Source organism: Scyliorhinus torazame, chromosome 15 (genome assembly GCF_047496885.1).
Source record: "Scyliorhinus torazame isolate Kashiwa2021f chromosome 15, sScyTor2.1, whole genome shotgun sequence".
Classification (NCBI taxonomy): Eukaryota; Metazoa; Chordata; class Chondrichthyes; order Carcharhiniformes; family Scyliorhinidae; genus Scyliorhinus; species Scyliorhinus torazame.
The window spans coordinates 106,005,866-106,020,581 of record NC_092721.1 but is presented as its reverse complement, the minus strand read 5'-3'; the positions used below and the strand labels follow the sequence as shown (position 1 = coordinate 106,020,581).

At 49.3% G+C, this 14,716-nt stretch overlaps 1 long non-coding RNA gene across 1 annotated transcript; it reads left to right on the top strand.

The window, feature by feature from the left end:
* The first annotated feature begins 3,581 nt into the window (after positions 1-3,581).
* LOC140391739 (uncharacterized) lies at positions 3,582-10,196 on the top strand. Its single transcript, XR_011935162.1, has 3 exons — positions 3,582-3,791; positions 9,363-9,709; positions 10,066-10,196. It is a non-coding gene; the product is annotated as an uncharacterized lncRNA (long non-coding RNA).
* Positions 10,197-14,716: the final 4,520 nt, after the last annotated feature.

Below are 14,716 nucleotides of genomic sequence, written 5' to 3'. Positions count from 1 at the left end.
GGAGAGTTTGAGTGATGGGGAGGGGAGTCTGAGTGATAGTGGAGGGGAACCTGAGTGATGGCGGGGGGAGTCTGAGTGATGGGGAGGGGAGTCTGAGTGATGGGGGAGGAGAGTCTGAGTGATGGGGGAGGAGATTCTGAGTGATGAGGAGGGTAGTCTGAGTGATGGGGAGTCCGAATGATGCGGAGGGGAGTCTGAGTGATGGGGAGGGAAGCCGTGAGTCATGGGGAGTCTGAATGATGGGGAGGGGAGTCTGAGTGATGGGGAGGGGCGTCTGAGTGATGGGGAATGGGCATCTGAGTGATGGGGGAGGGGCATCTGAGTGATGGAGAGGGGAGTCTGAGTGATGAGGAGGGGAGTCTGAGTGATGGGGAGGGTTGTGTGAGTGATGGGGAGGGGAGTCTGAGTGATGGGGAGTCTGAGTGATGGGGGAGTTTGAGTGATAGGGAGTCTGAGTGATGGGGAGAGTGAGTGATGGGGAGGGGAGTTTCAGTGATGGGGAGGGGAGTCTGAGTGATGGTGGAGGGGAGCCTGAGTGATGGCGAGTGAGTCTGAGTGATGAGGGGAGGGGAGTCAGAGTGATGGGGAGGGGAGTCTGAGTGATGGGGAGGGGAGTCTGAGTGATGGGGTGGGGAGTCAGTGTGATGGGGGGGGGGGTCTGTGTGATGGGGAGGGGAGTCTGAGTGATTGGGAGGGGAGTCCTAGTGATGGGGAGGGGAGTCTGAGTGATGGGGAGGGAAGTCTGAGTGATGAGTGGGAGCCTGAGTGATGGGGTGGTAGTCTGAGTGATGGGGGGAGTCTGAGTGATTGGGAGGGGAGTCTGAGTGATGGGGAGGGGCGTCTGAATGATGGGGAGGGGAGTCTGAATGATACGGAGGGGAGTCTGAGTGATGGGGAGGGGAGTTTGAGTGATGGGGAGGGGTGTCTGAGTGATGGGGATGTCTGGGTGATGGGGAGTCTGAGTGATGGGGCGAGTGAGTGATGGGGATGAGAGTTTGAGTGATGGGGAGGGGAGTCTGAGTGATAGTGGAGGGGAGCCTGAGTGATAGCGAGGGGAGTCTGAGTGATGGGGAAGGGAGTCTGAGTGATGGGGAGGAGAGTCTGAGTGATGGGGGAGGAGATTCTGAGTAATGAGGAGGAGAGTCTGAGTGATGGGGAGGGGAGTCTGAGTGATGGGGAGTCTGAATGATGGGGAGTGGAGTCTGAGTGATGGGGAGGGAATTCTGAGTCATGGGGAGTCTGAATGATGGGGAGGGGAGTCTGAGTGATGGGGAGGGGAGTCTGAGTGATGGGGAGGGGCATCTGAGTGATGGGGAATGGGCATCTGAGTGATGTGGAGGGGAGTCTGAGTGATGTGGAGGGGAGTCTGAGTGATGGGTAGGAGGGTCTAAGTGATGGGGAGGGGAGTCTGAGTGATGGGGAGGGGAATCTGAGTGATGGGGAGGGGAGTCTGAGTGATGGGGAGGGGAGTCTGAGTGATGGGGAGGGGAATCTGAGTGATGGGGAGGGGAGTCTGAGTGATGGGGAGGGGAGTCTGAGTGATGGGGGAGTCTGAGTGATGGGGAGGGGAGTCTGGGTGATGTGGAGGGGAGTCTGAGTGATGGGGAGGGGAGTCTGAGTGATGTGGAGGGGAATCTGAGTGATGGAGAGGGGAGTCTGAGTGATGGGGAGGGGAGTTTGAGTGATGGGAAGGGGAGTCTGAGTGATGGTGAGGGGAGTCTGAGTGATGTGGAGGGGAATCTGAGTGATGGAGAGGGGAGTCTGAGTGATGGGGAGGGGAGTTTGAGTGATGGGGAGGGGAGTCTGAGTGATGGTGAGAGGAGTTTGAGTGATGGTGAGGGGAGTCTGAGTGATGGGGAGGGGAGTTTGAGTGATGGGGAGGGGAGTCTGAGTGATGGGGAGGAGAGTCTGAGTGATGGGGAGGGGAGTCTGAGTGATGGGGAGGGGAGACTGAGTGATGGGGAGGGGAGTCTGAGTGATGGTGAGGGGAGTCTGAGTGATGGTGAGGGGAGTCTGAGTGATGGGGAGGGGAGACTGAGTGATGGGGAGGGGAGTCTGAGTGATGGTGAGGGGAGTCTGAGTGATGGTGAGGGGAGTCTGAGTGATGGGGAGGGGAGACTGAGTGATGGTGAGGGGAGTCTGAGTGATGGGGAGGGGAGTCTGAGTGATGGGGAGGGGAGTCTGAGTGATGGGGATGTGGTATCTGAATGTCATGATATGCACTCATGCACATAATGAGATAGACAGGCAGTGACAGACACCCAATACAGCCAATCAACCCACAGCACAGAACACAACCAATCACCAGACAGAACACTAGAGGGGGGTTTCCCACTATAAAACACACGAGGCATCAGCACTCCGCCTCTTTTCACTGGTGACAACTGTATTGACAGTCAGGGTGTTTATATCAGTTAGCACCTTCTACACGTGGCTCAGAGCTAGTCTGGTCTAGTTAGTTATATTTCACACACTTCGAGTAGTAGAGTGTCAACCCACAGCAAGCTGTGTGCACTGTTACAGAAGTTCAATAAATCGTATTGAACCAACGTCTAAGTTTGGTGTCTGCTTTCCAGTACAACTGCATCCTGTTGCAGTTCATGTTACCCCAGGGTGAATAACACGACACTGAATGGAGTCTGGTGGGAGGGAAAGGGAATCTGACTGTCTTTTGGTGGGGTGAATTTTAACGGATGAGTGGGAGGGGAGTCTGGCTGGGGGACAGAGTCTGTAGCTTGAAAGAGGCCTGTAACTGTCCGAATGAAGTGACGAAGTGGAAGTGACAGGAGCTGGGGCGTCATCAAAGAAGAAGGAAGCATTGTGTAAACATCAGGAATATGTAACTGAGCATTAGAACGAGTACAGCTGACACAATAGTAAAACTGCAACTTAATGGATATGGGGGTGGGGGGTGGGGGAGAGGTCTGTAACTGACAGGCAGCAGATGGTGTTTTACTAACAAAATGTGGTGGTTTTGTATGTCTAACTGGCAGGAAAAAAGAATGCAAAAGGAAGAAGGCTCAGTAAGACAGTAATTAACAGGAAGATTGCAGATGGTTTGTATTGCGCCACACTGACATAACAGATTCCAAGGTTCTTTTTCAAGGGCGTTGACAAATAGTCACCCAGACTCGAAACGTTAGCTCCCTTTTCTCTCCACGGATGTTGCTGAGATTGTCCAGTATTTTCTGTTTTTGTTTCAGATTCCAGCATCCGCAGTAATTTGCTTTTATCTATTTGAACAGGAACTGGGAAGTCTTCCTGCTCTTCTGGTTATATAATCCCTCAACCAAAATCACTTAAAAAGAAACAGAATGGTCATGGACCTGTTTACGAAACTGTGTTGTGCATACATTGTTTCTGTATTTGCCTATATCAAAACATTGACTATAATTAAAAATATTTCTTTAACTATGAAGTGTTTTGGACATCTTTAAAGTGTGAAAAATGTTATGTAAATACACACTTTCTTTTTTTATGTATTTTACAGATTTTCTCCCCCAATGTCCCAGATTTTCTTGTTTTTTATATAAATTTAGAGTACCCATTCATTTTTTCCAATTAAGGGGCAATTTAGCCAATATACTTACTGTGCTATCTTTGGGTTGTGGGGGCAAAACCCACGCAAACGCGGGGAGAATGTGCAAACTCCACACGAACAGTGACCCAGGGCCGGGATCGAACCTGGGACCTCGATGCCATGAGGCAGCAGTGCTAGCCACTGCACCACCGTGCCGCCCGTGTCCCAGATTTTCTGCTTTACCAGGAGATTGCATGCTTGAAGGTGGCAGGTAAGAGTATATATTGAGATGCCTAAAGACTATCAGGGGTTCCGCTGAACGATGTTTTCTTGGCCATTCATTTTTGCATCTTCACAGATACATAATCGCTTAGCTGTTTCCTTGCGATACAAAAATTAAATAATAAATCACAGGATTCAGCAATGAGTCGTATTTATGTTAAAGCAAAAAGCATTCAAAACAAAATTGGAGGTAGAAGCATTGTATGCGAAAGTAACTATAAATTTGTATAAAGCATATTTATAAATGTGGATCTATCATAATTACCTTCTCAGTTGAGGTGCATTCAGTACCAATGAATGGTGCTTTTTAAAACTTCTAAAATCTTTAATTGTTGCATTGTTTCCAGTGTGGTGTCACCAGGAGCTGTGTGCTGGAAGGACAGTACTTTCCTCCACTTCCTCGACAAGAGCTTTCCCAACTAAGATGGTCACAGGAAGTGTGGACTAACGTGGAATCGGTGCAACAAACATTAGCTGTGCCGCCTAATCAGGCTAAATAAGCCTCCTTTCTTGCTACGAGATTTGGGGGATCTTGCAAAGACACCACTGGCGGTACTTCTCCAGTTCTTTAAGGTGCCTGATGCAAGTTGTTAAAGTGTCTGAAGCATATAGGACTGAGGATCACTGTTGCCTGGAAAACCATGGATCTTGGTCCTCAAATACTAATTTCTTTTCCTCGGTCAACCGAAGGCTGAGCTGGCACATTGGAGCAATGAAGGTTTCCATTGTCTACATTTGCCTTGTCTCCCAAGGTACAGAAAATGGTCCACATTTTCCAGGATCTCACCATTGATCTTAATCGACAAGGAGAGATGTTGTGCTGTGGGAGTCGATTGGCGAGTACTTTAGTTTTCCAGGTGTTTGGTAGAGGACCCATTTTTTTCATATGCTTTGGGGAAGGAGTCAACAATGACCTGGAGCTCAGTTTCTGAATGAGTGCACATCCAAGCATCATCTGCAAACTGAAGCCGAATAGGAGGTTAAAGTGATTTTGTCTGCTCTAACATGTGATCTATTTCCACCCTACAGCCTGCTGAGAAAGCACATGTACTCAACTCAACGCCAACTTGACTGTTAATTTTTCTCAACTTAGGGAACCTGCAAGCTGTCAGAGATGCAATACCACTGTGTCTAGTGGTGGGCGACTCTTTGCATGTTGCACCTATAGTTGGGTGGGCCTTTAATTGCTGTTGCTGTTCCTCTGCCAATCCACTGTGTATCTGCAGCTTCATCCTTGGAGAATGGCTGAATGTTGCTCTTTACTTCCAAAATGTGCTCCTCTGCCTTCCTGCACCAGCTACACAAGGTACCCATGGTCAACTAAAGCTTTGCTAAGTCCTCGTGTATCCCACTCCCCACCCCACCACCTTGAGCAGATCAAAGACTTAAAAGCTATTTCTTTATCATGTGATATGGTGCAGACCTGCTACCAGAATACCCGAAAATTCTCATAGATGGCTAAATGCACATGTATCAGTGTGATTGCCTTTTGAATTCAGTTTGTGAAATGAGAAAAAAGTGTTTTCCTGTGCTCGCGACGAGCTGAACCTCCTCCAATCCCTTGTGTCACTACCTGGCAAATTTGTATAATATTTTGGCCAGCTGCCATCCCTTATTTTGAATTAACTTAGCACTCTGGAATTCACTTGGCCACAATTAGTTAGGCGCCATTGTGCAACCTGTTTAACAAATTCTGCAACTGACTGCACTAGACTATCAAAGCCTGAGGCTGCACTGAACTGCCTTGATCTTTGCTTATTCATAATCTCCTTGGTATCTACATCTTCTTCTTGAGTTCTCTGCCTGATGGCAGGTCCATGGTCCCTGGCAATATACACTTTTCATGTCGTAGTTCTGAAGCTGTGAATAATAATGGTTGAGGCTCCAATTTCTTCCCACCACATGGATGACCAGGAATTTCTCCCACTCTTACTGTCTGCCACTGGCCTATGTTGGAAGGATTTACACGTTAATACCCAACCTGTTTGGTCACGTTATGAACGTATCTTCCTTGGCCATCAAGTCCTGAAGTGGGACCTGAACCTGCAAAGCTACTACCTACTGAGCCACAGGATCTCTAGTATCTACATTTCCTACTAAGTAAATGGATGCTCTGGACACTTCTGTGACCCATGTGACTGAAATATTTTCGCCAGTATCTGGCCACACGTACTTCTATGATCAATTCCGGCTTGGGCCACTGTCTGTGCGGAGTCTGCACATCCTCCCAGTGTGTGCGTGGGTTTCCTCCGGGTGCTCCGGTTTCCTCCCACAGTCCAAAGATGTGCAGGTTAGGTGGATTGGCCATGATAAATTGCCCTTAGTGTTGGGTGGGGTTACTGGGTTATGGGGATGGGGTGGAGGTGTTGACCTTGGGTAGGGTGCTCTTTCCAAGAGCCGGTGCAGACCCGATGGGCCGAATGGCCTCCTTCTACACTGTAAATTCTTTGATAATCATCCATCACCCCCAAAGGTAGGCAACATTGCTTTTATGTAATGCAGTCATTTACCAGGCAGGCGGCAGTTGCACGGTGGTTCGACTTGCTTCACAGCGCCAGGGACCTGGGTTCGATTCCCAGCTTGGGTCACTGTCTGTGCGGAGTCTGCACATTCACCCTGTGTCTGCGTGGGTTTCCTCCGGGTGCTCCGGTTTCCTCCCACAAGTCCCAAAAGACGTGCTGTTAGGTGAATTGAGCATTCTGAATTCTCCCTCTGTGTACCCGAACCGACGCCGGAGTGTGGCGACTATGGGGCTTTCACAGTAACTTCATTGTAGTGTTAATGTAAGCCTACTTGTGACACTAATAAAGATTACTATTATTACTATTGCAAAGGACCAGCCAGTGTCTCACAACTCTCTTACACTTGTCTTAGTCACTGCATAATTGGCCAACTTGTCCCATGCAGGTTATCACAGAGGCCCTGTTTGCATCACTAGGCTTCTAAGAGACCAGCAGTGGTTTTCCTAATAATAATAATCTTTATTCGTGTCACAAGTAGGCTTACATTAACACTGCAATGAAGTTACTGTGACAACCCCTAGTCACCACATTCCGGCGCCTGTTCGGGTACAGTCGGAGAATTCAGAATGATCAATTCACCTAACAGCATATCTTTCGGGACTTGTGGGAGGAAACCGGAGCACCCGGAGGAAACCCACACAGGCACAGGGAGAACGTGCAGACGCCGCACAAACAGTGATCTAAGCCAGGAATCGAACGTGGGACCCTGGCACTGTGAAGCAACAGTGCTAACCACTGCCTCACCGTGCTGCCCAGTGGCCTAACTCACCATGTTTAAAAAGAATGAGCTCATTATCCTGAAATCTCTGATGCATACTTAACTACCTCTTCACGACAAGCTCAGGAGCTGGCTCACCATGTGATTCTTCCATCAGACAGTGTCTGGCCTTCACTAATACGGCAATCTAGGCTCTTCAGACTGTGCAATGATCACCATGTTGTCTCACTGCCCATGATCAAGTAACCACATCCTTAAATCATCTGGAATAATGTCCAAATATCTGTCTCAGGGATAAAGACAGTTCTTCATAATCTGCTATAGTCTTCTGTTTTTCAGCATTATTTGCACATGTCTTTGAGGTATAAGGACTACCTTGGCACATTGACTCTTAAAGCAATAAGTTAGTTCATACTATTTGCAAAATTGATGAGAAAAATAAACAATCACTGTGGCATATGGGGAGGCTGTGGTGTAGTGGTGTTGTCACTGGACTAGTAATGTAGAAACCCAGTGTAATACTCTGGGGCCCAGGTTCAAATCCCACCACAACAGATTTCAAATTCAATTTAAATTCAATAAAAATTTGGAATTAAAAGTCTAACAGATTGCTTGTTGTTAAAAACCCATCTGGTTCATAAATGTACATGAAGGAAGGAAATCTGTCATCCTTACCTGGTCTGGTCTATGTGTGACTCCAGACTCTTAGCAATGTGGTTGACTCTTAAAAACCCTCTGAAACAGCAAGCCACTAAATAGCAATTAGGGATGGGCAATAAATGCTGACCGAGCCAGTGATACCCACATCCCAAATAAGATGTTTTTTAAGAACATTGTCCATTACCTATGCTGCTGGGTGAATTGGACATTCTGAATTCTCCCTCTGTGGACCCGAACTGGCGCCAAAGTGTGGCAACTAGGGGATTTTCACAGTAACTTCATTGCGGTGTTAATGTAAGCCTACTTGTGAAAATAATAAAGGTTACTATCTATTCATATTTATACCACTTGGGACCAGCTAATGTTCAATAAATTTAAATTTGGAATGAAGAACTTCCATTAATGTAACACCTTCAGTATCCAGAGGATGACTCAAAGAAATTCACTTTGACGTTTAGTTGCTGTTATCATGGAAGCATGTGCAGCAGCCAATTTACGCACAGCAAGATCCTATGAGTCTGACAAGTAGCACTGCGATCAAAAACAAATTTTCCCTCTTGGTAATGGTAGTGTTGTTTCAAGCATAAATACTTGTCAGGACACCAGGAAAGTTTCCTGATTTTATTTGAATAGTTGCATTGTCTTTGTTTGATGTCCATTTAAGCATGCAACCAAGGCAACAGTTTACCATCTCAGCCAAAGGGAAGGTCTGCGATAGAGTGGAAGACAGGTGAGGTTAAATGGTAGAACGGGATCACAGTGCAAGGTCAAAGGGAGTAATAATAGGAGAAGCAAAGAAACAAAATATTATTTTTCATAGAATCTATAGTGCAGAATAGTGGGGCAGCACGGTAGCACTATTGCTTCACAGCTCCAGGGTCCCAGGTTCGATTCCCGGCTTGGGTCACTGTCTGTGCGGAGTCTGCACGTTCTCCCCATGTCTGCATGGGTTTCCTCCAGGTGCTCCGGTTTCCTCCCACAAGTCCTGAAAGACGTGCTGTTAGGTAATTTGGATATTCTGAATTCTCCCTCTGTGTACCTGAATAGGCGTCAGAATGTGGCGACTCGGGGCTTTTCACAGTTACTTCATTGCAGTGTTAATGTAAGCCTAATTGTGGCAATAAAGATTATTAAAATTAAATAAAAAATTAGAAGGAGGCCGTTCAGCCCATCAGGTCTGCACTGATCCTTCGAAAGAGCACTCTATCCAGGCCCACTCCTCCACCTTATCTCCGTAACCTGCACATTTCTGGACACTACATGGCCAATCCACCTAACAGCACGTGTGGACTGTGGGAGGAAACTGGAGCACCCACACAGACAGTCATCCACACAGACAGTCATCCAAGGCCGAAATTGAACCCGGGTCCCTGGCACTGTGCGGCAGCTGTGCGAACCACTGTGCCACCGTGCTGTCTAGAGAAGGTGAAAATTGGAAAAACAGAATCATGACATAAGCAAAACACAAATCCACAAAAAATGGAAAGAGAAGTTCAGATCTGAAATTGCTGATCACAATGTTAAGTATGTAAGACTGTAAAATACCTGTAAAAGATGAGGGCTATCCCTCAAGCCAATGATGAGCTTCATTGGAATACTATAAGAGACCAAGAATAGAGTGGGAGAGGGATACTCAATTAACTTTTCTTCCTCCTTTCAGGTGTCAAAGATCAGCAGCTTCAAAAACTCTCATTTTAATGCTCTGCCCCACTCCCACTGATCTCTTTGTCCGCTGTACTTTCCAATCTCGGGACTCAAGGAGGTTCACAAGAATGATCCCCGGAATGAAGGACTTATATGAGGAGCAGTTGAGGACTCCGGGTCTGTACTCAATGGAGTTTAGAAGGATGAGGGGGGATCTCATTGAATCTAACAGAATACTGAGAGGCCTGGATAGAGTGGACGTGAAGAGGATGTTTCCACTTGCAGGAGAAACTAGAACCCAAGGGCACAACTCGGACTGAAGGGATGAAACAGAAGAGGTGGAATTTCTTCAGCGAGAAGGTGGTGAGTTTGTGAAACTCTTTGATGTAGAAGGCTATGGAGGCAAAGTCATGGAGAGTCTTTAAGATAGAAACAGATCGGTCCTTGATTAACAAGGGAATCAGGGGTTATGGGGAGAAGGCAGGAGAATGGGGATGAGAAACACACTCGATGGGCCGAATAGCCTAATTCTGCTCCTATGTCTGATGGATTTATGGACTCGACTTTGGATCCAATAATTTCAAATTGTAACCTGTTTCTTTTTATTTTGTGTTTGGATGACAGCTGTTGATTGTGATTCTCCTTTCGGTTTGAACCTTCTCTCGATCCATCTTTTGTTTCTTTACTTGTCCCATTAGCATCTCCTTTTGCCTTTCTAGACTTATAAATATCAGGCCCTTCTGCTCATTCATTGGACTTCACCTCGGACCTGAGTCGAGACAGGTGTCAGGAGCCGAATCTCGAAGCTGCCTTCGACACCGGAGTTCCCAACGAGCTGATGGGCGAGAGATATGTGTTGTATTCTTATCTTATATTATTCTTATGTTATATTCTTATATCATATTATTCTTATCAATAAAGTAGAGTAGACAAACGTCTGTCATTGTTCTTTTAATTACATTGCGTCCGAATGGAGTAATCCAAGACAGACCTCAACTGTTCGCATTATATATTAATGATTTGGACGAGGGAACTAAATGCATTATCTCCAAATTTGCAGATGATACAAAGTTGGGTGGGAGGGTGAGGTGTGAGGAGGATGCAGATGATTCAGTGGGATTTGGACAGGCTAAGTGAGTGGGCACATGCATGGCAGATGCAGTATAACATGGATAAATGTGAGGTTATCTGCTTCGGTTACAAAAGTAGGAAGGCAGATTATTATTTGAATGGGTGTAAATTGAGAGGTGAATACTCAGCGAGACCTTGGTGTCCTCGTGCATCAGTCACTTAAAGTAAGCGCGCAGGTACAGCAGGTAGTAAAGAGGCAAATGCTATGTTGGCCTTCATAGCGAGAGGATTTGAGTATAGGAATAGAATTACTGTATTCATAGAGGGCATTGGTGAGGTCACACCTGGAGTATTGTGTGTGGTTCCGGTGTCCTTATATGAGGAAGGATGTTCTTGCTAAAGAAGCAGTGCAGCAAAGGTTTACAAGGCTGATTCCTGGGATGGCGGGACTGTTATATGAGGAGAGACTAAGTCGGTTAGGATTATATTCATTGGAGTTCAGGAGAGGGGATCTCACAGAAACACAAAAAATTCGAACAAGATTAGACAGGGTAGATTCAGAAAGTATGTTCCCGATGATGGGGGGAGTCCAGAACTAGGGTCATAGTTTGAGGATAAGGAGTAAACCTTTTAGGACTGAGGTGAGGAGAAATTTCTTCACCCAGAGAATGGTGAATCTGTGAAATTCACTACCACAGAAAGTAGTTGAGGCCAAAATGTTGTGTAATTTCAAGAAGGAATTAGATATAGCTCTTGGGCTAAAGGGATCAAGGGATATGGGGGAGAAAGGCAGGATCAGGGTATTGAACTTGACGATCAGCCATGATCATAATGAATGGCGGAACAGGCATGAAGAGCCGATGGCCTTCTCCTGCTTCTATTTTCTATCTTTCATCAGGATGACACCACATTTTCAGATATGCCTCATGTTGCACTCTTCATTGAACCAGGGTTGATTCCCCAGCTTCATGGTTAAGGTAGGGTGGAGGATATGCCAGGCCATGAGATTACAGATTATGGTTGTATATAATTCTGCTGTTTCTGGTGGTCCACAGAGCCTTAATGCCCAGTTTTAAATTGCTACTTCTGTTCAAAATCTATCCCATTTAGAACGGTGATAGTGTCACTCAACACGATGGAGGGTATCCTCAATGTGAAGATGAGACTTTGTCTCCACAAGGACTGTGCGGTGGTCACTCCTACCGACACTGCCATGTAGAGATGCACCTGCAACAGGTAGACTGGTGAGAATGAGGTCAAATAGGTTTTTCCTTCTTGTTTGTTCCCTCACCACCTGCCACAGACCCATCTTAATGCGCACAACCTGCCGACAATTAAGCTAAATTAGCATACAATTATCTGGCAGTGTTCTATCTGGCAGTGTTCTCGGCGTGACCATCTTCCGCTGCTTCAATGACCTCCCTTCCATCTTACAAGTCAGAAATGGGGATGCTTGCTGGTGATTGCAGTGTTTAGTTCCACTGTCTATTCCTCAGATAACGATGTAGTCTGTGCCCACATGCAGCAAGACCCGGGCAACATTCATATGTGGGCTGATAAGTAGCAACTAACATTCATGCCACACAAACACCAGGTAATGGTCACTTTTAATAAATTAGATCTAACCACCTTCCCTTGGCTTTCAATGGAATTACCACAACTTAAATACCCACCATCAACATCCTGGGGGTCACCACTGACCTTAAAATGAACCAGGTGAGCCATTTAAAACACTTTGGCTATAAGAGCAAGTCAGAGCCTGGGCATTCTGCACTAACACACTTCTTAAATCCTCAATGCTTTACCACTATCAATAACACTTAAGAAGTTCAATGCCACCCAGGGCATAGCATCCCATTTGATTAGCAGCTAGGGCAAATGATAGCCTTGCTAACAATGCCACATCCCATGATGAAATAAAAAAAAGCTCTTTAGTTGATTGAAAGGCCCCATATTTACTGGTCTTTCTTCGATAATCTACCTTTAATAGGGATCAATTTTGTGTGCATTCTCAACCGTTTTAGCACAACTATCTGCAACTTCTACCATTTGGTTACATATATTCAACTTCCTTCGTTGGTTGGTGCTCCGCCATAATTGAATGCTCAGCAGTGAGTGAAGGAATGTGTGTGGCCAGAGGCGGGATTCTCCGACCCCCCCTGCCGGGTCGGAGAATCGGTGGGGGGGGGGGGGGGTGTGAGTGCCGGCGACGGGGGTGAGTGCCGGGAGAGGGGGGGGGGGGGGTGAGTGCCAGCGAGGGGGACGGGGATGAGTGCCGGGGGGGGGGGGGGTGCCAGGGTCGGGGGTTGAGTGCCGGGACCAGGAGGGAGGGGGGACGAAAGAGTGCCGGCGAGGGGGGCGGGGGGATGAGTGCCGGGTACCGGGGGGGGGGGGGGGGGGGGGGGGGTGATTGCCAGGTACGGGGGGCGGGGGGGGGGGGGGGGTTGAGTGCCGGGGAGGGGTGTGAGTGGGCAAGGGAGTTTGTCCGCCTAGCCAGGTGCCATCCTCCAACAGTCGTGCCCATGCAGCCCATGCCACCTGGCTGGGGGGGGTACGGGCAATGGTGACATGTCGTCGTTCCCCCTGCAGGCCGTCATGTTTTCTGATCAGCCAGCGATGTTGGCCGCCGTGGTGACAGCCGCTATTCTCCAGGTTGCCCTGGAGGAGGAGGAGGAGATGCGTGCCAGAGGCGGTGATGCTGCCGCAGAGGAGCATGCCGCAGAGGGACAGGTGGCAGCCGCCCAGGCTGGAGGGACACCCGCCCGACAGGACGAGGAGGAGGAGCAGGGGGTGCACGTAGTGGAGGAGGAACACGAGGAGGGGGTGGGGGACGTCGCGGCGCCATGGCAATGGAGGCACCCGAGGAGGCCCCATGTGTACCGGCCCCGGTTGTCGCACTAGGACCTCACGGACCGGGAATGCAGGAGACTCCGGATGACCTGGGAAACCGTGGCACACATCTGCCACCTGCTGGCACACCCGGCACCGCGTGGCACTGGGGGGGACACTCCCTCACCCCGTGTCCGTCAAGGTTACGGTGGCCCTGAACTTTTATGCCACGGGGTCATTCCAGACGCCAGGTGGGGACCTGTCCGGCATCACGCAGACATCGGTGCACCGGTGCATCCGGGCAGTGACAGACGCCCTATATGCCATTGCGGACCGCTACAGCCGCTTCCCTGTGGACCGGGCCAGCCAGGATGCCCGGCCGTGGGCCTCTCTCCCATGGTCCAGGGCGCGATCTATGGGATGCACGTCGCCGTGCGGCCACCTGCAGATAACAGGGCCGTGTTCACCAATAGGAAGGGGACCTATTCCATGAACATCCAGCTGGTCTGCGATCACCGCATGATTATCCTGCACGTCTGCGCCCGGTACCCGGGAAGTGTACATGACTCATACATGTTGTCGCGGTCTTACATCCCCCGCATGTACAAGGGACGCCACCCCCGGCTGAGGCTGGTTGCTGGGCGACAGGGGTTACCCCGGCGGTCGTGGCTGATGACGCCTATACGGAGGCCACAGAATGACGCGGAGAACAGCTACAATGATGCCCATGCAGCGACAAGGGTCGTGATAGAGAGGTGCTTTGGCGTGCTCAAAATGCGTTTCAGGTGCCTGAACCTCTCTGGGGGCGCCCTCCAGTATACATCAGATAGGGTCGGCCGCATCATTGTGGTGTGCTGTGTCCTGCACAACATAGCACAGCAGAGGGGCGATGTTCCGCAGGCAGAGGAGGGCGGAGTGGAGGAGCAGCAGGAAGAGGCGCAGTCCTTCCCAGATGAGGGGGATGGGGCAATGGTCAGGGCAGACGGGCTAGACATGGGCGGGTGGCTGTCCACCATTACCGGCTGGGCCAGCGGGCACGGGACAGGCTGATAGCCGCTCGCTTCACTGACTAGGGGGGGCGTGGGAATCGGCGAGTATGGCCACATACTGCACAGCATGGCAACACCCGAACACCCTCACCCCCCCACCCATCCAGCACCCTCACACCCCCACCCATCCACCCACCCAGCACCCTCAACCCCCCCCCCCCAACCACACCCACCCCACCTGCATGCACACCACTCCTCCATTGCAGATCCACCTGCGGCACGACGGCCGGGCTCTCACGGGCGCCGGTGGAAGCGTGTCTATTGCAGGCCATGGAGGATGATGACAACCCGCCCTGCGATGAGCTCCTGGCTCCACATCGGTGGACGATGTCTGACCCATGGCCACAGTACCACCATCCCTGCATGCGGCTGTGACACTGCAGCGCACGGAACCGTCCTCTGCCCGGGGGGGGGATGGTGA